This window comes from Petromyzon marinus, chromosome 10 (assembly GCF_048934315.1).
Source record: "Petromyzon marinus isolate PM22_M1 ecotype Great Lakes invasive population chromosome 10, UKy_Petmar_22M1.pri1.0, whole genome shotgun sequence".
Classification (NCBI taxonomy): domain Eukaryota; kingdom Metazoa; phylum Chordata; class Hyperoartia; order Petromyzontiformes; family Petromyzontidae; genus Petromyzon; species Petromyzon marinus.
In genome coordinates, this window is record NC_133676.1 from 17,416,498 (window position 1) to 17,444,091 (window position 27,594).

Genomic DNA, 27,594 nt, shown 5'->3' on the forward strand with positions numbered 1-27,594 from the left:
CGACCTCCCACTGAGTTGAGGTTGACATCAACCACGGCTTTACAGAGAAAGCCGTGGTTGATGGAGCGGACAGCCGAGTGAGATGAGAGGGGAGAGGTAGGCAGGGGCAAGGCCATGGGGGATCTTGAAGACGGTGAGTGACATTTCTAAGTTGATCTGGGAGTGCATTGGGAGCCAATGCAGGGGCTGGAGTATTGGTCGTGACGTGGTCTCATTTGTCGGGTACAGACGAGGAGCCTTGCGGTGGCATCTGGGATCAGCTGGAGTCTGGAGGTGAGGAATGTGGGGAGGCCACTGAGGAGACGGTTGCAGTGGCCAAGTCACGATACGAAGAAAGCGTGGACGAGGGTCTCGGCAGTAGCTGGGGCTACGGAACGGTGGATGCAGGAGATGTGACGCAGACGGAGAGGGGGGTGAAGTCCTGCGGGTGGAGAGAGGCGTGGGGGAGGAAGAAGATTTCAGGATCAAGGAAAACACCGCGGTGCCACCCACGCTTTGCACGGTGACACGGGAGCCTTCACTGATAATTATTATTGACGTTTTGCTGACGAGGAGTATGGTAACGTGTGTGTGTGTCTTGGAGTTTGTATGTTCTCACCCCTTCCTGCCTGGGGTTCCTCTGCGCTCTCCGGGTTCGTCCGCTTGCTAAACACGAGCAACGTCAGCGGCGTTGGGCCAAACATCCCGGTGCAGGATCCTCCAGGCAGAGAGTCTGCCGACTGAGTGAGACATTCCTGGATTGTGCAGGCAACGAGTCGAGGCCGCCGCATCCAGGGAGGGAAGAGTTGAGAGCTGCCGGGGCAGCCGGCCTCACAGCAACGAGGCGATGCGAAACGCGTTCGTGATGGAAGCCAATGCTACGCGATAATGAACGTCATTTTTCAATTGAGTGTAAATACCATTGACAGGAGCTGCGTCTTTAATGCGAAATAAAAACATCAACGATTCAAAATTGCTTTGGGTTGCGATTTATTTTCACGCGGTTCACCGTCACCAATTGGACATCGCGGCATGTGGCCTTAATTAACGTGCACTTGATAAATGAATGTGTGGGCCAGGGCGAGGTAACGTGAGTGTGTGGAAATTCAACATTCATTTAGAACTATTTCGAGTTAATTATAGGTAATTACAATGTACTTAAAACCATAATTTCACGAAAAATTGGGTCTACCAAATGCATCAGAGTTTGTCCCGAAAATAAAATGTTTCACGATTGACCTTGGAAGTGGTTCAACGCGCGGATGTAGCCGTGGCTGCCCAGAATTAGCCAGAGATTTTTGACACCCACAATGCCCTGCTCTGTGAAGGGAGGCGCGAAAGGGCTGGGGCACGGGGAGAGTCTCATACCTGGACACACGCATACTGCCCTGCACATATGCACGCACTGCCCTGCACTTATGCACGCACTGCCCTACACACGCACTGCCCTGCATGCACACTGCTCCACACGCACGCACTGCCCTGCACACATGCACGCACTGCCCTGCACACACGCACTGCCCTGCACACACGCACTGCCCTGCACACACGCACTGCCCTGCACACATACACTGCCCTGTATGCACACTGCTCCACACGCACGCATTGCCCTACACACCCCAAGTGGCCTCTCCGTGATGCCTCTGTCTGACACAGCTGCTTGCTTTCATTCCGTGGACATCATTGGCACTCCACGAGGATTGCTAGAAAGCATGTGACAGAGAAGGTGGTATGTTTTAAGTGGCGACCCTTAATGCAGGGATTAACCCGAGCGCCACCCCGCTTATTTAACTGTGCCACTCAGCTTTTGCAGAATGCGCAAATGATAGGTGCGGTCGCTACCAGAGGAATGGCTCTCTGAATGGAAAACTCATTTGCTGAATATCGTTATTTGTGGGTTCCGTATCTTAGGAGGTCGTTGAAGGTGTAATGTGACCGTGATTACACGTCGGGGCACGGAATCACCACCCCTACACTGCTAAAGGACACCTAGGTATTGGATACCACCCAGGACCAAATGGACAGAAGCTTAGAAGACAGGAAATTTTAAATCGTTTGTTTATCTTTCAGCTAAACTGAGTGGTGGCGCAGTGATTAGTGAACTGCTATGAACATGGTGAGCTGAGTTCAATTCCCGACCACGGCTAACATTCGTGATATCTGAACCGGTCTTGCTCCTCTCCCCCCCCCCCCACCTCATCAAACAGCACTGACCAGTGTGGTGAAGTATGGTCAAACAACCGTCCATAACCGACACAGCATGGGGGGGAGGGGGGGTCCTCCATCCAGGATTGGATTGGCAATGAGCTGGAACAGATGGCAGCGTGGCATCCGAGTGGCTTCGAGCGGACGTGTCACGAAAACGTTTAAACCGAAAATGATTTAATGACAGGGCAGAGGCGTTGGAGTTTATTATTTCACACGCGCGGTCATGAAAACCTCGGGCGGGAACAAAGCAGAGCCGTGGACATTTCAATGAATGCCTCGCCCCGTGATTTAATTAGATTAGAGTACCGGCACAAGGCTTGGGTAGAGTTATTGCGACGCTTATTTTAAAACTATACAATTATAATCGCCGTCGGGTGAATGTGGTGTGGCAGAGAGACAAGTCGGAGGGGGATGGGGAGTTGAACGCCACCAAGGCACCGACTGTGTGGATGCTCTCCGCGCCACGTGGCACTCGGAATGAATCTTCTGCGCTTCCTGTGCGCTCCGTGTATCGTTGCGCGGCAGATCCTGGGAGAGAAATCGTGACGGGGTGGACCGCTCGTGCGGTGGTGCGTGTGTGCAGTCCACCTTGCCCAGGAAAGGATCGAGGATTCATAGCCCGAGCAGGTTTGGTGATCCGGATGAAATATTGTAAATATTGCACGCACGCATTGTTAATTTGCCGGGAGTGGCTTAGACCCGGAATTGTTGCAATGCGGTGCATTACCCTACTCGGAGCGGTGGTGCTGTGGTTTCCCATCCACAGCAAGCATCAGTGGCGAGCGATATCTGAACAGAGAATGTACCTCGGCCACCCGAACCGAAGCTTTCACCAACGCATACTGATCAGGGTGCAGTATGGTAAAACAGCATGGGAAGGCCTTCATTAAGTGGTGGATTGACTAAAGGACTGTAAAATAATTAACTTTAATTCATCACTATCTAGGGGAGTGTGTATACAGTTGAAGCCAATGAACAGACTCTACTATTAGACGTTACGGACTGCCCATTGTCACGCAGAACAAAGCGAAACAGCCCTTGGGACAATAAAACGAAGCAATTTTAAAGGCCACTTAACCGCCACGGACTGAGAACACAGGCACGTGACCACCTCAGGCGCGATCCGCCGGAGAATAATATATGTACGGTACAACATATACATTTACACAAATATGGGTGCACTAAATGTCAGCTCAAACTCAAATGCTATAAAACACGAACGGGTTTCACGCGAATCGGTATGCGTGGATGAAAGCTTTGGTTTGGGTGGGCGAGGTACATTGTCGGTTTAGATATCACTCGCCACTAATGTTAGCCGTGGCTGGGAATAGAACTCGGATCACAAGATGCATGAGACAGTGCGCTAATCAAAACGCCACCGCTCCTAGTAGAGTAATTCACTGTAATGCAAAGCCAAGATTAGGGTCTAAGCTACTCCAGCGATGAGCAGTGAGTGCGTGCAATATGGAGCAATATTCTCGCTGGCATGCCAATGCATTTATCTCATCTCAGTCTTGGCTGCATCTCTCTTCTGTCATCTCAATGGGCCAGCGACACGCGGCAGCGCTATCGTCGGGTTAGCGCAGAGGTTCACGGTTCGAATCTGGCAGGTCGCCCTGGTTATCACTGTGAGCGTGCTGACCGTAACGAGACTGTGTTGTCTGCTTCAGAGTGAACGTTGATGCCCTCGTGGCGTCATTCGAAGCATCGAATATCATGTGCCAGTATAATGGTCCACATTTGAACATGAATGACCTTCAAATGACTCAGTTAGGATTATACGCAGAGCATTCATCGCCCCACGACTGGCAGGCTAATGCCCCAGGTTACTCTTGCGAACTCGACTCAGCTGGCCTCTTGAGTTCTCGCCTGGTTAAACAAGGAAACTCAATTACACCATTGGAAACCTCATTTGCCAGTAACAAAATATGATAATTGGTTTTTTACCCTTTTATCTGGCAACAAAAATGACACCTTTTTTGCAGTTTTGTTACCAGATAAAAGGGTAAAAAACCAATTATCATATTTTGTTACTGGCAAATGAGGTTTCCAATAGTGTAAATGCTTACCCCGAGCTCTCATACTCTGATGGTGCATTGCCTTTGAGTTGTGCGCCTTTTGGCGTCTTCTGGTCCAACACCATGTGAGACGAGGCTCTAAGGAAAGCTGTCTCGGGTGTGGACCAATCAATTTGAAGGACAGTGCCACATACATTATCAGAGTTGTTGTTTTTTGTTTGCGTTCCGACCGCAGGTATTGTGGTCAATGTAAACATGACTCCTTGTAAAAAAAGGTGTCAGTTTTGTTGCCAGATAAAAGGGTAAAAAAACAATTATCAAGGAAACTCAACTTGAGACTCACATGCACGGACGCAGTGTTCACGACTTAACCCATAGAAATCTTCGCTACTCTCGATTCCAAATAAACCCCACCAATGAAGCTTAACAATGTGCTGGACTTGTACAGCCAAGAAACACGACAAGGGCTACATAGTACTGAGTAACAATACAGGACATTAAGCAACATTCACAAAACGTCGCCGTAGACGTTTGGAACGAGTCGTCGATTGCTCGCCGTGCCATCTTCCGCAGGGCGCGTCAAAGCGGCAGTCGTCATCCGAGATTTTCGCGGGAGGTTAAAGGGCAAAGCTGCGAGAAAGGCAGGCCACGTGCGAAGATGCTGACACAGTAAAACATCTGCCAGAATAGCGCTGCGAGCGCCTGCACATCAACCGGATTGGGCGCACACGCGCTCACACACCGAGGCGTTTAGCCAACATGTTACATGCCTGCGTGTCACTTTGCGGTGAAAACAACCAGAGGCGCGCATTAAAGCGACGGTGATGTAGTGCGGCCTGACAATGCTCACAATACGCGGCCCTCCGCCAGCGTGCGGCGGGCGATGGGAGCTCGCTAATGTTGCCTTTCCCAACCTAAATTTTGTTTGTAGGCGACGATGACATTGAGCGCTTGAGAAGCTCCGTGTGGCTGTTAAGCAGAACACAACGGCGCTGGAAATCAAGACGAATCGCCTCGCACTGCGCAACGCTAACAAGTTTCGGCACCTATTTAGTGGGACTTTTATTAATGACTGCTGTAATGAAGCACACCGCGTGGTGCATTGCGCACTCCATCCATGCACGAGCGCGAGCCTTCTCAGCTTGTCGTTAATTTCGTTCACGTAGCAGCAGTGGCTTGTTATTATGTCTGCGCGTGCGTGCGTGGGTGACGGTGGCCGACCCTGGCGCGCGTGCGTGCCTCTCGCTGCCCGCCCGCCGGCGAAGGGGCCACTTCGCCGAGTGGAGGCGTGCGGGCACCACCATCGGCGCATTCGCGCATCACGGTGGTGAGATGGACTAATGCAGTGGCTATTCGCGAATCTTCAGAGGGGGGCCCCTTTCGCCGATACGACAGCAGCAGTGCGAGGGCCGCCACACCGCCTGCATGGGAGGGGTTGTCACGTCGGTTGTGCATTGTCGGGGGGCGGGGGGCGAACGCCAGGGGCCGCACTACAGGTCACCAGTGACCGCCAGTGGCCCGCGGGGCCTAGCTATGGAGAACGACTGCTCCAATTAATCTCCACGGAGAGCAATCGCAGCAAGATGGTTGTGGCGTCGTTAGCGATGGCCTCGTGATTGCCAGACGGAGTGGTGTCGCGGTGGCTACAGCAACGCACTCTCGAGCTGAGTTCAATTCCCAACCACGGCCAACATCAGTGGCGAGCGATGTCTGCACTGGTCATGGGAGCGTCCCCACTCCCTCGCCTCACCCGCACTCACCAGCGTGGTCAAGTACGGGCAAAGCCCATTTGGACGACATGGCCTGGGGAATCATTCACACAGCAGTGGATTGACACAGGATTGTAGATTGTAGCGGTCATGGGTGTATGTGTGCATGTATGTTGAACTTCTTTCGCACCGTACGTAACCACCCGTGCTAATCGGAGGTGCGGGGGGAGGACAATAAACTAAACACAAAAAACAGTTGTAAAGAAATGAGTGTGTCAATATCGGTGATTTTAAAGTGCATAACTCCAGCGGCTTCCTAATATCGGAAGGAAGAGCGCAGGAGTGAATATGGCCACAATTTTGACTTTTTTTCAAAATCGGTCGTCTATAGCCTGGCTGTGGGCATTGCTGCTCGCAGCGTGGTGATGTCGCGTGGCATGCGGGCGTCACGGGAGGACGCCGGCTCACGCTCACGGCTGCACCGATCGCTGCCCGCGAGTCACCGCCCGCGAGTCACAGCCCGCGAGTCACCGCCTGCGAGTCACCACCCACGAGTCACCGCCCGCGAGTCACCGCCTTGCGAGTCACCGCCCACGAGTCACCGCCCGCGAGTCACCACCCACGAGTCACCACCCACGAGTCACTGCCTGCGAGTCACCACCCACGAGTCACCGCCCGCGAGTCACCACCCACGAGTCACCGCCCGCGAGTCACCACCCACGAGTCACCACCCACGAGTCACAGCCTGCGAGTCACCGCCCACGAGTCACCGCCCGCGAGTCACCGCCTGCGAGTCACCACCCACGAGTCACCGCCTGCGAGTCACCACCCACGAGTCACCGCCCGCGAGTCACCACCCACGAGTCACCGCCTTGCGAGTCACCGCCCGTGAGTCACCGCGCCCGTCTCGGCAGATTTGTCGCCGTGCCCACGAAGTTTCAAGTAGGCGGTGCAACGACAAAGCTGAAAGTAGCTTGGCGAAGTTAGTCAACTCCGCATATTCCCCAACAGTTAATGTCGGTTTTACATCTTATAGACAAACACTTTGCCTGCGATTTTTTTTTTGTTGTCAGATAGGTATTGGCTTAAAAGGTGAAGTGCGCCTTTGAAACGGTAATTTCTGAATCACTGCACTCTCTTAGCTTCTTAAAATATCGGCTGCTCATGGGATTTGTGTTATGGTTCAACTCTGCCTCGCTCCCATCCCAGTCTCCTTTTATGTTGAATGTGATATCTCTTTCTCAGTGTCCGCATCCTCCAGGAATGGTGCATTAACCTGCCCACGTCTGTGTACGCGATCATGTTTCCGCTTCAGTCACTGCATCTTTCTTCTGCCTTGCACCCTTGCGTCTGTTCTTCCTCGGAACTTCTCTTTGCCTGCCTCTGTCTAAACAATGTCCCTGCGTTATGAGCTTTAGAGCCACCGCGGCTCTCTGCTCATCCCGTCCCTGTGTGTTGTCAACCGCCAGTGGTCGATGCATCGCTGTCAACCCATCAGGTTCACTCTGAATTCTTGTACAGGGAAATTGAGTTTTCAGGTCCGTACAGCCGTTTCAATACGGCAAAACATTTGTCTGTGTATTTGTGTGTCTCCCTTGTGATGGGACTTTGTAGGACGAGCGTTGAAATTTATAATGGCACGAGGTGAATAATAATAATGTCCGAATTTGTCTGTAAAAAGGTAGGCACTGATAAGGGGTTGACAGGTTTGTCTATGGCTGCGTCCTTCTATTTCATGGTGTAGCCGAAGTCTGTCCGTCTCATTACCAAGCCCACAGAGTGCCACCACGAGCCGAGTGAGTCCGGCGCAATGGCAGTGCAGTACAGCTTGCACAGCCTGTCGGGCGCTGCGACAACGGTGAGGCGCTTTACGGTTCGTCTCCCAGGGCCAAACAGAAAGGATTCCGCCTTTGTTCGTTTGGAAGGGTCAACCATGCCCTGTTGAGTTGCGTCAACCAAATGTCCTCCCCACGTCGACGCAGCGTGACTCCATCTCCCAGCTGCTTCCTCCGGGTCAGCAGTCGCAAACAGAACGCGGTTCGTGGCGAGGCCTTTCCAGAAGGACGACGCGTCATCGGTGTTCTCCTTTGCTCGCACGAAAACCAGAAGCGGCCTCCAGAGAAGACGCCCACCCCTTGCCCGTAGTGGAGCACGAGGAGGACCCCCACATCCGCGGGTCCCCACGAGCGACGCCGAGTTCCGGCAGAAGGTACCCCTCAAGCGCGCTCGCCGTTAGCCCCTTGCGCCCCGGGGGAGCGGCGGGGGGTTGCCAACAAGAAGCAGAAGTTGATCAAGCAGCTTAACTCTTTTGGCGCAGCGTTCGGAGTAACCGGCTCTAAAGAGCACAAACACATTCACAGAGAGTGGCCTGGCCCATCCGAGCCTCGGCCTTGTCCACAAACCTCGCCGGTCTCGTCAAGGAGCGTGAACCACCACGTGGACTCCGGTTCACCCTCGCAGCGGCCTTTGACTCGCCATCGAACAAAGACGCTCACCGCATCGCGAGCTTTCAGATGCGCTTCTTCGGCAGTCTGGAACGCTCTTCCTTCCGATATTAAGATGCAAACTGGAGCTATGCACTTTTAAATCATCATCTCGATTGAAAACTCATTTATTTAGAACCGATATTTGTGTCTAGCTTGTCGTCATTCCCACGCACCTCCGACCATCGCGGCTGGCTGCGTACGATGCGAAAGAAGTTCAACACAAATGCATTATCCACAGTGCTGGATGGCTCGGCTTCCCTCGGCACGCTCTTGATGGCCCATGGCTTCTCTATCCCGCAGAACCCAGGCACCGGGCACCTGAGGCACCGGGCACCTGAGGCACAGGCGAGCTTGAGGTGGTTTACTGCTTGCTGCTTCCTTTGATTTTGGCTCCAATATTTTGCGCGCCAATTTGCAACTTCTGTCAGCATTTACAACCTTGCGCTTCCTAACGTACGGATAATAGGAAGAGCCACTGTGGATAACAGGATGAATCATAGATCACCTCTTGCCTGCAGATAACGATTGCAGAGTAGAGTGGCTACGTACGGTGCGAAAGAAGTTCAACACCCATACGGTACATACAAAATGAGCAGACTCTATTGAATGGCGACTCTTTATTTCCGGTATTAAAGCCTCCAAAGAAAAATGAACCTTATATATAATGTCTTATGATTCATTCATGCTGAATATTTATTCATGCACGAGTTTGTTATTCATATATTCATATTACCTCAGAGCAAAATATCATTTTTGTCACATACAACAAAGATCACCCGTATAGCCTTCACAGGCTGTTAGGGCAAGTGCTGTTAGCGAGCACACGAGGGGCTGGGTAGCCAGCACCACGCCCGGCAGCCTTTGTCTTCCTCGTGACGATGTCAAGCCCTCAAAATATACGCCGCTGTTATTGGCCACGAGCAAAATTTGAACTTGGGCCGCGGGGTTCATAGCAGTGCGCTAACCACTACACTACCACTCCCCACATGAACACATCCATACAACAACCGCCATTCGCCACTAAGTGGCGGTGACGTCACCACGACGCTTGTGCCAGGCTATGTGCACGTCGTTGAGGCCATACACACACCCGCACACACATCACTCGTTCCACTCCACGACCACGGCTCAGCTTTTGAAGCAAAGCGCACAGACGCCACGTGCGCCTTGCCAGGTGCTGCCTTGCATCTCCCTCCTCCCTGCAGTGCGACTATGCTGCGCGGGTCACCGTTGGGTTGTTCAGAGTCACGCGATGTCTTGCCGATGTTCAAACGGCATGTTACATCACACGGCGAGCTGCCATGTGAATAAACACCGTTCTGCCCTTCGTGCTGCTGCTGCTGCTGCTGCTAAGGCTCACACAGAACCACAACCAAGCTTGTGACGGGGCTATCTCTACAGCCGCTGCCGCCTTGCCGGAGTTTAAAACCCTGTCCGACTTCAACCTCAGAATCGCCTTTTGTTGTCTCGGATGCAGAGACAAAGCAACATTGTCTAGTTTGGAGCTGTAGACCAAAGGCATCGCCGTCTTCCCCTTGGCCTGGCGCTCCACCTTCGGCTCTCTTGGCCCAATAAAACGTGGATATATAGATATATAAGAGACTCTAGATGCGACCCCTTCCTATGTGTGTTTGTTGAACTTATTTCGCTCCGAAGGCAGCCAACCGTGCAAATCGGAGGTGTGGGGAAGGACAACAAACTAAACAAAAACACACATAAAAAAAAAAACTGCACAAAAAAGGGGGCGATACACATCGAGGTCTTGAAAAATAGGAAGGGGGGGGTTTCAACAAAAGCAGTGGCGGGAGCGAGGCCGGAGAGAGCCGCAGGATGTAGAGGGAAGGGTCGAGGATTTGGTGCTCAGAGTGGAGACGCTGCCCAAGCCGTGGCAACTACCCACGTGGTGCAGCACCCCGCGTTGTTGCCCTGCCCCGGCGCACGCGTGGCAGAGCCGAGGCACCGCTCCATCGTGGGTGCCGCGTGCACGTCGCGTGCAGTGAGCTCCCAGGCTGCAGGAGCGCGTGAACTGGGTGGTGGCGTGGCGTGATTGATTTCGTCTGTCAAATCTGGGAAGCTAAGCAGGCTTCATCCTCCATAGCATCGTTCATTTGGGTTAGATCGTGTAAATATAAATGTGTCGTTAAACCCGCCACCACCCGACACAGCTACGTAAACAGAACGTGCCAATGCATTACTAGTACAGCACACCGGTGTGTTGGAGAGACAATCCACACCATTTACAATCTGAGTACGACGTTTTGCCAGTGTTAAACTGAGGATTGATCGTGGTTCATGTCTCAATGGGTGCCCGCCAGGGCTACCAAACATTCCTATGAAGGACCTTTCTAAAATAACCAAATAGAGGAGCAGGCATGCACACATCTGTCTCTCCACTTACAAAATTAAAGCATTGCTTACAAATCCTAATCTAGTTTTGAGACTCTGTGAGGCTTCCTTGAATAAATTATATTAATAATGAACATTATCGTTCTGGTATAATGAGTGACATTGTCGTTGAGCAACAGGATGTGAAGGTAAACGTTGCCACAGGTTAACCAAGCCTTGTACAAGAATCGCGCAATGACCTCTACAGCCTTAGAACCACCCAGCATGAGGCCAGCGTAGATCCATCCACACGCGTCTACAACTGCACCCCTCTGTGTGCGTTTGTGTCCGTGCGCCGTCTGCCGTTGTGCTTGCAAGTTACCTGTTCGCACACACGCACACATACACACACACATACACACACTCGCACATACACTCCCCCCCCCCCCCCGTGTGTTCGCGTCTGCTAATCTCTCGAATTTCAGCGAGCATCTTGCCTTTGTCTCAAGTGCGCTCCCGTCCTGTCTGCCCTCGTGTCTCCCCCTCGCCCCCGCCCCACCGTGCCTGCTCCCAGCGTCACCTGCGTGGTGGTCTCCCCGCATGCTGCCCTCTCCCGAGGGGTGCGCGAGTCTCCCAGTGCACGGGAGGCGGGGAGGGAGGCCCATAGGTTGGTGCAGGTTAGAGGTGCCTGCCACTCAGCTGTCATGATCAAAAGCCTCGACTGGGGGTGGGGACTTAAAAGGGTGAGTCGGTGGGGGATTATTGGGTTTCTCTCTCTCACTGACCCAGCTCTGCTAAGACCAATGAGCTGACTCCTCCGTAAATGGAGACCCCCGGGAACAGCTTTGCTCACAAACAGTGCCGCTGCCACGCCAAGGGACGGCACCTGTTGAAGGTGGTAGTTGCCCACAAATGCGCACGCCTGCTGATGAGACGCTGCATGTCAAAACCTGTCCAAGAGTTGTGATTGTATTGAGCCAATGCTGCTAGAGCCATGCACTGATGCAACGTGTAAATACACGATTGTTCTTATATGGAGGAACAGATATTTCAAGGCGGCAGATTGTCTGCGTGTTCATCCTCTCTCCACGACTGTCTGCGCGTCCCCGGTATCCAGCAGCGAGGCAAGGCCCTCGCGTCCCGTCGAGGTCACACGGCCGCGTGACCTCTACGATCTCCGAGCCGTGCCCGCCAGCACGAGTGCATACCGGAAATCCAGTTTTTGAAGAGTATCCCAACACGTGGAGCGAAACGTCGGACGCACGGTATGGCACGGCACGGCTCGACGCAGCGCCGAAGAGCCGAGCGGGCCCAACCGTGCGAGCAGCAGCGCAGTGGAAGGGTCGCAGGCGCCCGCACTTGCCGTGCCTGGGCCCGCACTTGCCGTGCCTGGGCCCGCACTTGCCGTGCCTGGGCCCGCACTTGCCGTGCCTGGGCCCGCACTTGCCGTGCCTGGGCCCGCACTTGCCGTGCCTGGGCCCGCACTTGCCGTGCCTGGGCCCGCACTTGCCGTGCCTGGGCCCGCACTTGCCGTGCCTGGGCCCGCACTTGCCGTGCCTGGGCCCGCACTTGCCGTGCCTGGGCCCGCACTTGCCGTGCCTGGGCCCGCACTTGCCGTGCCTGGGCCCGCACTTGCCGTGCCTGGGCCCGCACTTGCCGTGCCTGGGCCCGCACTTGCCGTGCCTGGGCCCGCACTTGCCGTGCCTGGGCCCGCACTTGCCGTGCCTGGGCCCGCACTTGCCGTGCCTGGGCCCGCACTTGCCGTGCCTGGGCCCGCACTTGCCGTGCCTGGGCCCGCACTTGCCGTGCCTGGGCCCGCACTTGCCGTGCCTGGGCCCGCACTTGCCGTGCCTGGGCCCGCACTTGCCGTGCCTGGGCCCGCACTTGCCGTGCCTGGGCCCGCACTTGCCGTGCCTGGGCCCGCACTTGCCGTGCCTGGGCCCGCACTTGCCGTGCCTGGGCCCGCACTTGCCGTGCCTGGGCCCGCACTTGCCGTGCCTGGGCCCGCACTTGCCGTGCCTGGGCCCACACTTGCCGTGCCTGGGCCATCTGGGAGCCGCGGCCGTGTCGGCTGCGCGCGGAGCAGTGCTGAAGTCACTCACGACCGCTCGGTGTCACACCTGGCGATCAATCACCTGCGTCCATTTGGAAGCACGGGCGCTTTACATCACGACGGCAAAGAAGACGCGCGCGGGTGGAGGGGGTGGTACAATTCATCCGCTGACAACTTTTTCTTTGTTTGACGAAAGAGAAAGGAACGTGGCGATGTTTTTACGACCGACGTCGCGGAAAGTTCTCCCCGTGATGCGCCGTGGTGCTGTCATCACGCGGTGGATTTGGGCTCAAGGGGAATCTTGAGCGACCGTTTCAGCACGTTTCTTATAAAAAGATACAAACGTATTTTGTGCTCGTATCATTTAAAAAACCGCCATCAACATTCTTAATCATAATGGTCACGCTATTGGGAAGAATGCATGTTTATTAGGATGTCATTAAATGTAAGCCGGTACCATCTCTTTTTGAACACTTTCCAACCAGCTAAAGTTGGGAGAATGATCGCACGGCCTCTCTCTGCACGCGCTGTCCGTCTGCCTGCAATGCGAAGCCACAGCCACAGTTCTCATGATGGTCATCCAATATGAAGACAAAAACAATGAGTTACAAGTTGTGCTTCGATTCGGGACTTACCCAATAGAATCCAGACAATTTGATCAATTTAATTTACTAAAAACATACATTCATATCGTGGTATGTTTCAGTGTAATATACAGTAAAGCAAAAATGCCACATTCAAACTCGTGAACATAAAAAAAATGACTGTAAAATCGGGAGCGGTGGTCCAATGATACAAGAACCGCGCTATGCACTCGGCGACCTGAGTTCGATTCCAGGCCAATGCTAACATCAGTGGCAATGGGCTTTGTTATCCCCCGGGCAAGCAATGATTAACTGCAGCAGCACTGCAACACGAGTGCTCGGTAAACAAATGCGTTAAAATGTCGCCTGGACCCACCACGTGCGAGTATTGCGTTGAAATCGAAGACTCGCCACGAGACGGGAGTTCAACTGCACGCTTCTAAGATCTTTGTCTTCACGAGGGCGCGCCCTTGCGAAACCAAGCCAAGGATCAAATCGGCCGCACAGCAGTTGATGGATGGGCAGGAAAAGAGGGATGGAGATGTCTTATCTTGGACAAACAAGAGGCCACGAAATATGTTGGTTAATAAAGGGGACTCACCAGACGGGCCTGCTGCTGTCTCTGGGTACAAGTGTCCTGCTGTCTCTGGGTGCAAGTGTCCTGCTGCATCTGGGCACAAGTGTCCTGCTGTCTCTAGGTACAAGTGTCCTGCTGTCTCTAGGTACAAGTGTCCTGCTGTCTCTGGGTACAAGTGTCCTGCTGTCTCTGGGTACAAGTGTCCTGCTGTCTCTAGGTACAAGTGTCCTGCTGTCTCTGGGTACAAGTGTCCTGCTGTCTCTGGGTGCAAGTGTCCTGCTGCATCTGGGTACAAGTGTCCTGCTGTCTCTGGGTACAAGTGTCCTGCTGTCTCTGGGTACAAGTGTCCTGCTGTCTCTGGGTACAAGTGTCCTGCTGTCTCTGGGCACAAGTGTCCTGCTGTCTCTGGGTACAAGTGTCCTGCTGTCTCTAGGTACAAGTGTCCTGCTGTCTCTGGGCACAAGTGTCCTGCTGTCTCTGGGTACAAGTGTCCTGCTGTCTCTGGGCACAAGTGTCCTGCTGTCTCTCGGTACAAGTGCCCTGCTGTCTCTGGGTACAAGTGTCCTGCTGTCTCTGGGTGCAAGTGTCCTGCTGTCTCTGGGTACAAGTGTCCTGCTGTCTCTGGGTGCAAGTGTCCTGCTGTCTCTGGGTACAAGTGTCCTGCTGTCTCTGGGTACAAGTGTCCTGCTGTCTCTGGGTACAAGTGTCCTGCTGTTTCTGGGTACAAGTGTCCTGCTGTCTCTAGGTACAAGTGTCCTGCTGTCTCTAGGTACAAGTGTCCTGCTGTCTCTGGGCACAAGTGTCCTGCTGTCTCTGGGCACAAGTGTCCTGCTGTCTCTGGGTGCAAGTGCCCTGCTGTCTCTGGGTACAAGTGTCCTGCTGTCTCTGGGCACAAGTGTCCTGCTGTCTCTTGGTACAAGTGCCCTGCTGTCTCTGGGTACAAGTGTCCTGCTGTCTCTGGGTGCAAGTGTCCTGCTGTCTCTGGGTACAAGTGTCCTGCTGTCTCTGGGTGCAAGTGTCCTGCTGTCTCTGGGTACAAGTGTCCTGCTGTCTCTGGGTACAAGTGTCCTGCTGTCTCTGGGTACAAGTGTCCTGCTGTCTCTGGGTACAAGTGTCCTGCTGTCTCTAGGTACAAGTGTCCTGCTGTCTCTAGGTACAAGTGTCCTGCTGTCTCTGGGCACAAGTGTCCTGCTGTCTCTGGCACAAGTGTCCTGCTGTCTCTGGGTACAAGTGCCCTGCTGTCTCTGGGTACAAGTGTCCTGCTGTCTCTGGGCACAAGTGTCCTGCTGTCTCTCGGTACAAGTGCCCTGCTGTCTCTGGGTACAAGTGTCCTGCTGTCTCTGGGTGCAAGTGTCCTGCTGTCTCTAGGTACAAGTGTCCTGCTGTCTCTGGGCACAAGTATCCTGCTGTCTCTGGCACAAGTGTCCTGTTGTCTCTGGGTACAAGTGCCCTGCTGTCTCTGGGTACAAGTGTCCTGCTGTCTCTGGGCACAAGTGTCCTGCTGTCACTCGGTACAAGTGCCCTGCTGTCTCTGGGTACAAGTGTCCTACTGTCTCTGGGTGCAAGTGTCCTGCTGTCTCTGGGTACAAGTGTCCTGCTGTCTCTGGGTACAAGTGTCCTGCTGGGGGTGGGGGTCAGGTGAGAAGCTACGAGGGGGGTGGGGTGGGGGTCAGGTGAGGAAGCTACGAGGGGGGTGGGGTGGGGGTCAGGTGAGGAGCTACGAGGGGGGTGGGGGTCAGGTGAGGAGCTACGAGGGGGGTGGGGGTCAGGTGAGGAGCTACGAGAGGGGTGGGGGTCAGGTGAGGAGCTACGAGGGGGTGGGGGTCAGGTGAGGAGCTACGAGGGGGGTGGGGGTCAGGTGAGGAGCTACGAGAGGGGTGGGGGTCAGGTGAGGAGCTACGAGGGGGTGGGGTGGGGGTCAGGTGAGGAGCTACGAGGGGGTGGGTGGGGGTCAGGTGAGGAGCTACGAGGGGGTGGGTGGGGGTCAGGTGAGGAGCTACGAGGGGGTGGGGTGGGGGTCAGGTGAGGAGCTACGAGGGGGATGGGGGGGGGGCTCGAGGTTAACGAACGCGCTTCGGCGGATGGCGCGCGCGAGACCGCCCGGGTCGTCTCGCGCGCGCGCTCCACGTCACCCGCCCCGAGTGAGCCCCACCTCTAAGCTGGGCTTAGAGTCACGCGGCTGCCATCCACACTGTCGCCTTTTACTTTGACCGGTGTGCGCACATTCGTTGTTCTATACGGGACTTCTTGTTCTCATCAATCGCTGTGCTTTGCATGGATATTGAACGATGCTCCCCGTGCTATTGCTCCTCGCAGAAGAGACATGCCTTGGTCGACTTTCATCTCCTTATAAATTAAGGGAAACTAAGATCGCACCCTCAGGGAGTGCCCATCCATTCGCTTCACTGGTCATAGAACGACCGTGCCCAATTCACAGCGACACGCTGACTCTGCCACTTCTGACGCAAGGCTCTGCCTCAACCACCTCGATGGACAATGCCCGCTGTGGCTCTACAGTAGCAGCAGCAGCATCCGCCATGCGGAGAAGAGTGATGTCCCCTTGGGCGTTGCCCAGCGCCGGTCATGGACAGCAAGAGAGAGAGAGAGGGCCTCTCTTGCTGTTCCCCAGACAGTCGGCTGCTGAAGCTGCGTTCAGCTTGCAACGCACGAGTCTGGGCCCAGTTGGCACTTCCAGATGATGGCCCGACTCCGCACGTTCTTCTCGTGACCCGTTCCGGTATTTTGGGATTTATATCTTTCCTCTGTCTCTCCTCTCTGTCTCTTTGTGGTTGCTGTAAGTGGCCGAGCAGCTAATCGTGCTTTAGCTTCGATAGTCGCCGCACATTCCACGTCTGCTACCCACGGCGAGTGAGCGGAACATTAATCCACGTTTGTCGCCGCGATGGAAGCTCAGAGTGAGCACCGCACGCACGCACGCGCGGCGTTCCAGCCACCCCCCGCCCCCACTCGTCCTCGTAACAGGAGTCGCACGCGCGAATCCGTCACCCGCCACTGCTGCTGCTCCGCTGGCCGTATGGGAGCGGCAGATCTGCTCGGGAGGTTGCGTGCCGCCCGCTGACAGGAGGGGGGCCGCGCGCTAAATGAGGCGAGACGAGAGTCACGGCCGCGAGTCGAGACAGCCGCCGTGAAAATAGCGAGAGGGGAAAGCAAACGAAGGGAAATCATCACCTTGTGTCTGGGTCCTTTGAACGGGGATGTCGTTCTGCATTGTCTCGAGCCTCGCGGAGGCAGAGACATCCGTGGGAGCCGTGTTTGGTGACGGGCACGTGGGGCACGGGACGCGCACCGACACATTTGCCGAATTGTGCTGCGCTAGACGAGGTGGTCCACAGCTGTGAATCAGGGCTGGTTGGAAGCGAGGGTTGGTGGACCACGGAGACGCGGGAAACCCTCAAAGCCGCTGGGATGCAACGAGGCCGCAGGGTGGCAGTAGAGCAAATAGGTTCACGGACGAGTCTGTGCAGAGCCTGGAGTGTTATCGCTTCACACGTGGGGGGTTCTGCAGGGACTGCGGTACCCTTCCCACTGCAAAAAAACGCCGCTTCAAAATGAATCGGGGGCCCCGCATCTCAACGCAGGTTTCTCCAGGATAGAAAAAAAAGCATTGGGTTAGAATGTGGATTCATACTTCAAATTGTGAACTGGATGAACTACACTGGGGGCCATCGCTTAGGACCCTTCAAATTGTAAATATTAAAATGCACTTGATGCAAGCGAACAGCACAGACCATTGAGTTCGCACGCACTCCTGGAGATGCTGATGCTGCTGCTGCGCCGTGCTCACAGTCCTTGGCGCTTTGCGGGAGGGCACGGAACACCCCCAGGCATATAAAGAAGCAGAATGCATTCCAGCGCAGGGAAATATTTGAGCAAGGCACCCGAAGCAGCACCCACGGCTATTATTATTATAATTATTAGTGACTGTGACGAGCCGCTAATGCCCTGCACAATGATCCAATCCGCTTGCCGCCCAAACGAATCTGTTTACCAAACCACTATTGGAGTTTGAAACTCGTGAAAGAGAGCTCTATAGTACGCGAATGATCCCCGAATGAGTGCTATTTGTGGATACGATAAGCCAGACAGTGGGGTCCGGTTGTGATTTTTAAGACGGGCAAAGAGCTGACGCCTTCCTGGCGGGGAAGACGTCGCCGACTCGGCAGGCACAGCTCAAACCCCACCCCAGCACAGCCCCCCAGGAGGCCTGCAGCCCCCCCCCACCCCAGCACAGCCCCCTAGGAGGCCTTCAGCCCCCCCCCGCCCCAGCACAGCCCCCCAGGAGGCCTGCAGCCCCCCCCCACCCTAGCACAGCCCCCTAGGAGACCTGCAGCCCCCCCCCACCCCAGCACAGCCCCCCAGGAGGCCTGCAGCCCCCCCCCCGCCCCAGCACAGCCCCCCAGGAGGCCTTCAGCCCCCCCCACCCCAGCACAGCCCCCCAGGAGGCCTGCAGCTCCCCCCCACCCCAGCACAGCCCCCCAGGAGGCCTTCAGCCCCCCCCCCACTCGCTACCTGCCAGGGGCACAGCCGCTGCGGGTGCCGTGGGGGGGGGGGGGGGTCCGGACAGCCCCCAGCGCGTTTGGACGATGGCTAAGAGAGAGCGGCCACGACATGTTGGACACAACTCGGGTACAGGGCCATTCGAGGCTGCATCCTTCTCCGTTTGACGAGGCGACGTGAATGGACGATTGTGCCGAAGACGAACCCCTTCCAAGCAGAGTAGCGGACAAACAGCCAGGCTGCGGTGGCCACGCACGTGGCCTGTAACCCAGCACCGTGGAGGCAGTAAGGGTTGGTGGATCACCGCGCGCATGACAAATGTTGCGAAATTCCCTTCCCATGAGCATCGAGGAGCCGTACCCTGGCGTGTGAACAGCGTGCAGTACAGCAACAACGTGTGCACTGATATAACCTGCCCCTTCTCGTACGGGATAGAGCGTTGCCCCCTAGCTTGCGTGGATATTCTATGCGTGCTCCGGCTTCCTCCTACATACAGTGAAGGCAAAAAGTATTTGATCTCCTGCTGATTTTGTACGTTTGCCCACTGACGAAGAAATGATCAGTCTATAATTTTAATGGTAGGTTTATTTGAACAGTGAGAGACAGAATAACAACAACAAAATCTAGAGTGTGCTCCTAATCTCAGCTCGTTATCTGTATAAAAGACACCTGGGAGCCAGAAATTTTTCTGATTGAGAGGGGCAATAAGGATTTTGTTGTTGTCATTCTGCCTCTCACTGTTCAAATAAACTTACCATTAAAATTATAGACTGATCATTTCTTCGTCAGTGGGCAAACGTACAAAATCAGCAGGAGATCAAATACTTTTTTCCCTCACTGTATGTACAAAAAAAATCACGATTTATCTGAAATCATCTGAAGATATCGAGAACCGCAAAGCAGTTGTTGGTGCCGGCTCACTCACTGCCTGGTAGCCTTCCAGGTCCCTTGCTGCCGCCACCAGCTGATGTGAAGTCGCAGCGGCTGGGCTCCCGTTCGTGCCGTCCGTGGCAAGAGACTCGAGGACAAAGCAGCACAACACCACCCAGCCGCCACGCTCAAAGCAGCACAACACCACCCAGCCGCCACGCTCAAAGCAGCACAACACCACCCAGCCGCCGCGCTCAAAGCAGCACAACACCACCCAGCCGCCACGCTCAAAGAAGCACAACACCACCCAGCCGCCACGCTCAAAGCAGCACAACACCACCCAGCCGCCACGCTCAAAGCAGCACAACACCACCCAGCCGCCACGCTCAAAGCAGCACAACACCACCCAGCCGCCACGCTCAAAGCAGCACAACACCACCCAGCCGCCGCGCTCAAAGCAGCACAACACCACCCAGCCGCCACGCTCAAAGCAGCACAACACCACCCAGCCGCCACGCTCAAAGCGAGCGGCAAGCGAGGGCTGCCTGCGGGATTCCGTAGTGCCCGCTCCGTGGACTAGAAGCAGGTGGATCCCGGTGTGCGACGCGGCGCACAAGGTGACGATTCCCCCGCATGCACGACTGCGTGTGCGTGTCTGCGTCTGCGTGTGTGTCTGCGTGTGTGTCTGTGTGTGCGTCTGCGTGTCTGTGTCTGCGTGTGCGTGTGCGTCTGCGTGTGTCTGCGTGTCTGTGTCTGCGTGTGCGTCTGCGTGTGTCTGCGTGTCTGTCTGCGTGTCTGTGTCTGCGTGTGTGTCTGCGTGTGCGTCTGCGTGTGTGTCTGCGAGTGTCTGCGTGTCTGTGTCTGCGTTGGCACAGTAGGGGGCACAGGTGGTGCATCAGCCAGTCATCTTAGTCAGTCGACCCGTGGCACTTGGGTCTGCCCCGTGACCTGCCAGCGGGCGTTCGACACTTCACGTGGCCTCAAGGTGCACATGGCCTGACACAAGCGTCGTGGTGACGTCACCGCCACTTAGTGGCGAATGGCGGTTGTTGTGTCTGTGTGTGTGTCTGCGTGTGTCTGCGCGTCTGCGTATGCATCTGCGTGTGTGTCTGGGTGTGCGTCTGCGTATGCATCTGCGTGTGTGTTTAACTTCTTTCGCACCGTGCGTAGCCAACCGTGCTAATCAGAGGTGACGAGATTCTGCGACGGGGCAAAATCTATCGCCGCAGCCGCTCTGCGTTTGGCCGTCGTGCCGTGACTCCCCGCGTCCACTCTCAGCCCGTCCAGTGCTGTGCGAGTTTCATTTAGAGCCTACTGCTAGAATGCTGCCCCATGCTGTCCGTGCTGCTCGTGCTGCTCATGCTGCTCATGCTGCCCATGCAGCTCATGCTGCTCATGCTGCTCGTGCTGCCCGTGCTGCTCATGCTGCTCATGCTGCTCGTGCTGCTCATGCTGCTCATACTGCTCATGCTGCTCGTGCTGCTCGTGCTGCCCATACTGCCCGTGCTGCTCATGCTGCTCATGCTGCCCATGCTGCCCATGCTGCTCATGCTGCTCATGCTGCTCGTGCTGCTCGTGCTGCCCATACTGCCCGTGCTGCTCGTGCTGCTCATGCTGCTCATGCTGCCCATGCTGCCCATGCTGCTCATGCTGCTCGTGCTGCCCGTGCTGCTCATGCTGCTCGTGCTGCTCATGCTGCTCATACTGCTCGTGCTGCTCGTGCTGCTCGTGCTGCTCATGCTGCTCGTGCTGCTCATGCTGCTCATACTGCTCATGCTGCTCATGCTGCTCATGCTGCCCATGCTGCCCATGCTGCTCATGCTGCTCGTGCTGCCCATGCTGCTCGTGCTGCTCATGCTGCTCATGCAGCTCATGCTGCTCATGCTGCCCATGCTGCTCATGCTGCTCATGCTGCCCATGCTGCCCATGCTGCTCATACTGCTCATGCTGCCCATGCTGCTCGTGCTGCCCGTACTGCCCGTGCTGCTCGTGCTGCTCGTGCTGCCCGTGCTGCGCCAACATCAAAGCACAAGGAAATGGGTTCTTGCGAGTCTCGTTTTATGCACCAGACCCGACCTGCTCGAAGGTAAAAGTGAGATAAGTGGTTCTGCGATGTAAACCACATTCCTTCTTAAGTATGAGCCTTGTAAAAACTAATATGTAATGCAGTATTTGCTTAAAGCCGTTCTTGATATTTTATATATACCTTAAAAACAGTTGCAGCATTTACCCGGATGCGTGATATCAAATGTGAAACAGGCGAACGGGACATCACTCGCAACGCGTCGGGTTCAAGTGCAAGCCAGGAAATCCAAGGCAATGCCAACGAATACGTCTCATCGGCATTTTGACAATTTTATTTGCATATTAAACAATTTGTTGACGCTGACGAGGACATTTTGCTGCTAAAAATATAAAATGCTCGAACATAAATCGATTGTTGAGCTTTTGTTTTAAAATGAGCACCTGAAATCGGCACCTCTTGAGTTCTCTTCCGCCGTCTTAAAATCCCAGGGCGATCGCTGTCACGGGTGTGGGGAGGGGTGGGTAGAGCCTCGTGCGTGCGACGTGGAGACGCAACTCGCACCTCGGCGCCCGTCACGAACGAGACGCGACTGGAGGAGGCGCGACGCGGGCCCAACCGCGCGGCCACCCCGCGGCACTCGAGGCGCGCACAAAGACATCAATGCGCTCCGCAAGTGGTTCCTCCGCTTCGGCTTTCATGGCGAGTTGAGTGTCAACAGGCCGTGGCACACACGCTGGACGCACGACCCGCAGCAGCGCTGGGCGGGATGGAGGAGGAGGGGGGGGTCGCCCAGCAGTGACGATGCCTCCCTTTGAAGGGCGCTGACCCTGCCGGGCACCGCGCCCTGGAGCGAGCCTCGCATCCCAGGGCACCCCGATAATGCCCACCGCCGATCCCCGATCCCCGATGATGTCCACCAACGATCCTCGGATCCCCCCGGGGAAACGGACGAGAGTCTCGTGGAGCTGTCCCACTCCACACGTCCGCCCTGTGTGCGGTTTTGTTTGACGGGATTCCACAGCTCGGAGAGCGTCACCCTGTGACAGAGACCGGCCACGGGAGAGACCACCACGATGCAGAATCTCTTCTGAGGTCACTTCACTCGAGGCCACTCTGTCCGCACTCGGGTCACGCCAGTTACAATGCCCTGCGCAGAGAGTTTCGTCACGTGTCAATAACACCACGTTGTTTGAATCTCAGCACTGGAATTTGGCCAATTAAGTGAGCAATGAAAATGTAACGTGGTGGTTGTCCAGTCATCGGTTGACCGGGCGGGTACCGTCAACATTCGAGAACAAAGTTTAGCCACGGGTGTCCGCCCGGATTCGAACCCAGGATCGCAGCGGTGCCGGCTTGGCGTTGTGACCCCTGAGTCACCTCCCACGGTGATCAGAGAGGCTCTCGGCTGTCCCCCACTGTCGTGGCGCGACCTCGAATGGAGGAAAGCGTAAAACTCCTGCGCCGTCAAACCTTGCCAAGCCTCGCCCTCTCATTAAACGTTACCAAGTGTCTTGGATCTATGTGCGAATCAACCTCACTACTCTCAATTACCTTTGATACTTCTTGTGACAATGTAGAACACGCGTAAGGTACACTTGAATCGATGATTAGCGCTGTTGGTGGTGGCGGTGGTGGTGATGATGATACGAAAAGCCAATGGAGTTACATCTGATGAAAAATAAAATACAGGAGGCCTTAAGATGTTCGAACACCGCATAGACAGCGATTGCAAGGCACCCAACTTTGCATTAACCACAAACATTTGTGGCAAAGCATGCAAACAAACAAGCTTTGATAATAATGTCTGCATTTCCCTTGAGACTCATTCATGACCTTGTATCACCACCAGTGTAAGACCAGAGAACAACGCCAGACGGCGAGCAGCGCGAATGTGATGCTACAATCAAAGCATGAATAATAGTTCGGGTTGAGCAGTTTTACTGGGCAAGGTTAACTCCTGTTACATTTTTCATCATCTTAATAGCGACAAAAAGGGTCCCATAGAGTTACATTTGCACTGTTCTGATGATATATTTGGGAGTGCTGCACGACATATAACCCTGCATGGTTTGTGTTGGTGGTCAAAGCTCCTAAGAAGTTGACATATGGCACAGAGACGTATGCAAGTTGAACGTCTTTAGCACCGTACGTAACCAACCGTGCTAATCGGAGGTGCGGACAGTGACATTGCCCCATGTGTCAGTCAAAATGTATTTTAATTTCAACAGACATTGGCTAAACCACGATAGTATTACCATTTTGCTGACATTTTAACAAAAAGAGACCAGACTGTCAAGTCCCCCTCAACGGACACCGTAAAACATCCATAATAGATTTTCTTATATCCATAATAGAGTTTTGTTTTGGGGTGAGATCGCGTAAATGTATAAATGTGTCGTTAAACCCGCCACCACCGTAAAAAAAATAATAATCTAGCAAAGCAAAGCACTGTCCGAGACGTGGCGCGCCACTTCGGCTTGAAACCCAGGGCGAGCATTTCAGACTCCTCTTGACGAGTGGTCACGCGTGGCCACGCAACGCCGCCGCAGGCCTCACGGAAGCGCCCGCGTAAAACGGGGGCCTTTTAACGGCTTGGGATGAACGTCTCGCAACGTCAGAGCTCGCGGAGACATCCTGGAAAACCCCACAGTGGGAGGGCGTGCTTATTACCCCTCGTTACCCTTTGCGTGGATAGTTAGTCACGTTTACCGCTTCCAATTGCGCCATATACACACGAGGCCCATTCACAGAAGTGTCCCATTCCAACGGCAACTCCCACGCTGGGACTGCAAAACCAGTGGAAATCTCCCCGATAACAAATAATCATGCTCTGCAACAGCACGCCTCTTGCAAGACGCATCCCATACTGAAGTAGTTTGGCTGGAGTCAAAAGGTTGCATTTTGATGAATGGAAGAGCACGTACATGATTTCTCCAGCGGAGAAAAACGCGAAACGAGGCACACTCGGGTTTCAGAAAAAGTGGGGGAGGGGGGAAACGAATGGAGCAATTAATTTCTAATTAGGAAGCAAATTGCCTGCGCCAGCACCGAGCGCGTTCCCGGATAAAGGTCACGGCTCTGGGACAGCCGCCTGGGAGGGCCATCGGGGGTGGGGGGCCGTCAGGTGTGCCTACAGCCCCCACCCTCCACCACCTCGCTCGCTGAGACAAAGATCCCCCGTGTAGTCTGTAGCAGACCGTTGGGGCAAGTGCTGTTAGCGAGTAGCGCCTGTGCAGGATGGAACGGCACTCGAGGGGGTGGGTGGGTGGGTGGGCCAGTAACCACCCCCGGACGCCTTTGTCTCTCCAGTGGCGATGTTTACTACACACCGCACCAGGTAAACATTTGAGGCCGATTTGACCTCGGGGAGCCCCAGGACCGGTTCAGATAATCGTCACCGGTGTCGGCCGTGAGCGGGAATCGAACTCGAGTCGCCGGGTTCGTAGTGCACACGAGGGGGTGGTGAGGCTAGCACCATGCCAGCCGCATTGATGTACGCACACCGCAGCACGATGTACAGTATTCATTTTAGTCTGATTCGACTAAGCCGAGGGCCAGGTCCGCTTCGGACATCACTCGCCACTGACGATGGCTAGCGGCACCACGATGGTTACGTCTGGCGTGAAGGTGAGCTTCACTGCGCAGAGCTCTGCAGGTGCACACACAACTTACAATAGATTAATTACATTGGAGGCCACAGCCAAATTAACAGGGTACATTGCACATGTTTTAACAAGTGCATGTGCGTAAACATAAATTAAAATTTTATTGGATTCAATATTGTATTCCTCACCTGCTACACAGAATGAGATGACATCATACGTGCTTGCGACCGTGTGCTCGTGATTGTAACTGGCATGTTTACATGGTCGTGCCTTCCGTTTCAACTTGAATTCGAACTCATGTTGTCGACATGAAGTCAACGTTTTAGATCATGATTCTGGAGTGATGAGTTTCACGTAGCCACGCCACTTCTCTCTCCTTCCCCCCCTCCTTCCCCCTTGGCTCCGCGGGAGAGACAAAGTTCAACTAAAATACAGCTGACAAACACTCCCATGCATGTGGTGCAAGAGACCACGGTGATGAGCACAAAACAAAGATTCGTTTGTTTGTCAATATATTGTATTCGCACTGGTTTACCCAGGAAACGCTAACAGAGTCTCAAGAATATTTATCAGGAAGTTCCTGCCGAGTCTTCACAGTAGTAGGGGGTGATGTTTGTGCTGCTGATGCCGTGTGTGTAATCACAACCGAGTACATTTTCGGGTACATTTTCAGCACTGGGATGTTTTGGCCGATACCAAATTAGTTTGATCTATGGAAGGAAATAAGAAAACCCCGAGGAAACCCACGCAGAACAGGGGGGGAACGTACAGACTCCACACAGAGAGGCACCCAAGTCGGGAATCGAAATTTTACCACTTCGCCACCTAATATGCAATTAGTATAAACAAATGCGAATGATTCCGACCTGTACGTCATAGTACGTAGAACATGTGCCTCTTCAGGCCTATGGGTATGTTGCCTTCATTATCAAGATTGGTTTTCCAAAATCGCTCCACCTCGTTCTCTTGTTTATCGATTTGTTTAAATCGCTGTCAGCGCGGGCCGGGCACCACCAACCACTGCCTTGACTGGGCATACTCCGAAAATGTGTTCGCATCGTGTCCCTCCAAAAAGGCGTCTCAATGTGTCTGGTGAAAATGTTGCAAGTGGCTTTTGTCTTGCTCGTTTTTTATCCTGAGCCCAACGTCGAAGCCTGCCTGACTGAGTGCTTCAATCACTGCCTGGAGTGGAGGATGTCAGCAGCAGCAGCAGCAGCCACGCATCTCGCTTCGTGAAGCGAGAAGTCACGACTCGTTCCGTCATCGACACGGCGACCGAACATTCATCAACGGGCTCTCATTCTCCACAACAACAACACCAGCTCAATCAATTCCTGTAGTTCAATGCTCCTGCTTGTTATAATTACCGTGTCATCGGCAAATCTGAGATTTTTCATATTTTGTTGAATTTTTTAGCTTTTACTTTTGAATTTTTTTTTATTGTAAACAAAAACATTATAAAAATGTGTCCTAATTGTGCTATTGGATGACAACAGGTCACTTGCACTGGGGATATAATCTGCAGGTCTGCTACAGCCACATGGCACAAATACAGGGTGAGGTTTAGGGTAAATGTCTGAGAAATCCAGGTGCTTACGCCGCCGTGATTAATTCAGCTTATACAACCAAAATATGTATTTGACTTAATTCAACTCAATTGTAATTACTCGAGATACATCTGGATTCTAATTGGTACATTTCAGCCGCACAAACAGTTCTTTAACGACTGTACTCACCTCATTAGCGACAGACGGAAACGGCACGGAGGAAGTGTAACATAATGTTTGCCCTCCCGTGACCCCGACTTCCGCCTGATGGAAACAGCCCCAGTCTGTGCACGCCTCCACTGTTCAATTCCTGCCGCCTAGGTCAGGAAATTAAGAGTCTGATATAAAAAATACTTAATCAAATGTGCCATACATCTCAAAGAAACGTCGCTGTGAAGGCAACTTTGTGTTGGTGTTTAGCGAATATTTGCCCTTTTTACAAAATAATACCTTATACGTGGTATGTTTTCTGTTACTTTTCACATGAAACCGAGAGCGTATGTGTCATTGTTAATTTTCTCATTTGAGGACCAAATGCTTATTTTCCAAAGCTGCTACTTCAATCGCTGGTGTTGTTACCCTTAATTAAAGCCACACATTTAGCAGTGCGAGAATGGTCTGCGGGCGAGAGGCTGAGAACTCTTTGTGATATCCCTGCCAAATGTAACATTCTAAGACACAGGTGCCCTTGAGTGAAGGCCAAAACACCCACATAGTCCAAAGGCGAAAGAGGGGAAACCCTTCCTTTAACTTGCTACACAATTCACTCGGGACAAGTGTTTTCCATTCATTGGAAAAGTTTGTGCCATTTTTTTAATTTTAATTACACGTTAGTAAAATTATTTTTTTATACATAGCTTTCACGCCACACTATACAGATCGCTTGCCCTCTATGAGCATAGAGGATAAGTAATATCGAATAGGTTTTAGTAAACTACTTCCGTGATGTAGGGGTTCGTGCTATTCCGAGCGCTTTCACATTTATCCCAGTGCAGCTCAGATCAGGAAGTAGCTGAATACGATTTTGTCAGTAAGCCAATATGTGTATAGTTTCGATTTAAAGCTTTCGTGACTGCAAGGATTAATCTT

General features: G+C 53.9%; 1 long non-coding RNA gene across 1 annotated transcript; it reads right to left on the reverse strand.

The window, feature by feature from the left end:
- Nucleotides 1–21,661: 21,661 nt before the first annotated feature.
- On the reverse strand, nucleotides 21,662–26,817 carry LOC142924181 (uncharacterized). The gene is made up of 2 exons (XR_012941371.1): nucleotides 26,695–26,817; nucleotides 21,662–22,500 (listed from the first exon to the last, which is right to left on the reverse strand). It is a non-coding gene; the product is annotated as an uncharacterized LOC142924181 (long non-coding RNA).
- Nucleotides 26,818–27,594: the final 777 nt, after the last annotated feature.